We start from the raw sequence: 2,034 nt of genomic DNA on the forward strand, positions 1-2,034 counted from the left end.
CAGGAAATTGCAAAATTACCAACGAAGGTGGCGACTGGATCGACGCTATCGGGGCAAAACACTACATGGTTTTATGTGTCTTCGCATTTGCCAAGCAGCATACACCAGATCTGCCACGTACTACGCTAGAGTTAAGCTTAAGTTCTCAGTTCGCTTGGTGCAAGTAGTTGCTGATGAATGGATGCGTAGGAATCCCTAAAAAAAGGGAGAGAAAATGAGATATTTGGAATAAAGGAGGGGGTTAGGAAAATTAGTTGCCACCTATCGTTGCCATTAACTGCCACCATGTTAACCTATTGCTTGCCATCCTATTGCGGTGGCTGTTGCCATCGAATCGAAAGGATAGCTGGCACCCAGATTTTAGAAAAGAGAGTGGATGTGCATGTCCTACTTGCCATGATGTGTTGGTTGCCTACGCATGAAAATGTGATAAGACTGCCGTGTTATCTTGTACGTGCAAGCAGTAGAAGAATACATTTTTTGCGGATTTGTTGATGCATTCTTGTTCATGCAGTGATTGAGAACACATTGGCAGCAGAAACAAAACGCGCAAAGAATGAATCACGAAGATGGCACTGATCCTTGGGTTTCTCAAAGGCCAGAAACACCCCTTTGGGATGCAGCAGAGTATAGTCAACTCATTTCTGCAGGGCCGTTGCTGCCACTACTAGAGCAGTACGCAGGCATTGGTATGATGCATGATAACAAAAAAAAAGAACATTTGCCATGTTCGCGATGATGAAGATGGCATTCTACTTATGTCCTACACTGTCATTTTTCGCAAGTTCTTATGACCAAAACACACTCAGGGGGGCACCATGGCAGGTTCAGTCACAGGGCGCTAACACTGACAAATGTACGGGCAGCCAACTTCAACTAGCTAATGTGGCAAATCAAGGTAACACATACGAAAAATGAAAAACATACTGGTGTGGACATGAAAAATAATTTTGCAAAGGATGGCAAAAGACTCACGAGTTATGTCGGAAAAAATGCAGAACCTTCATGCAGCACGTGGCATCAGGCGGCACCCATGTACCTGCCATCGACATCATACACAGGTGAGTCCATAAAAAAGTGAAGTTGCAGACGGTGAATTAGCAGAAGGAGCATGGTTGACAAACTGCAGTTACCATGACTGAACAAACTGCAGTTGCCATCCCTGGACAGCTGCAGTTGCCATGCCAGGACAGCTGCAGTTGCCATGCCAGGACAAACTGCAGTTGCCATGCCAGGACAAACTGCAGTTGACATGTATGATCAAAAATGTGATTGCAATGTACAAACAACCGTGGATGACAAAGTGTGAACAAAATCTGTGTGGCATGGTTGGACCACTGCATGTTCCATGTTGAAGAAACTACAGTTGCCATGCATTGACCAACTACTACCATGATTACAGGTTATTACGGTGGTGCTACCTCGGCAAACATCTCATGGCAAGCTTCACAGATTGCAGACAGAGCACGTCAATTTGGTGTGACAAACCACACAAGATGGGCGCATGCGGCACAACAAGGTAAGGAAATTTGAACCACAAAAACAGCACTGCATTTGTTTTTGTGGGAATAGCATGTGAGGAAAAGAAGATTTGTAGCAGTGATGGTGGAAAAAATCAAAAGAAAACGCTAACAAGTGGTCGTGTGCAATGACTCATATATTATCTTCGGGATTTGCCATTTGCTAAAAGCATGTGTGCAGCCCTAATGGTTGATCGCATTTGCCTAGTGAGCTCAAGCCTAGAATACAAAAGTTTTGATGCTAAAATATACTGGTTGCCATGTATTGGCAACAGTGTTTGCCATGTATGTAGGACTGCAACTGCCATTGATATAGAATCCAAGTTTTGGTATTGAAAGGAGCTGGTTGCCATGCATTGGCGAACAGTAGTTGCCATGTTTGTTGGACTGTAGCTGCCATGACTGGAGAACTACAGTTGCCATGCATGTCCACATGCAGACTCACGGCTTGCTGTTTGAATGATGTCATGTCAAATCACTTGCAGTTTATGTACTCTGTTACGATAAACATGTC

Source organism: Triticum aestivum, chromosome 6D (assembly GCF_018294505.1).
Source record: "Triticum aestivum cultivar Chinese Spring chromosome 6D, IWGSC CS RefSeq v2.1, whole genome shotgun sequence".
NCBI lineage: Eukaryota > Viridiplantae > Streptophyta > Magnoliopsida > Poales > Poaceae > Triticum > Triticum aestivum.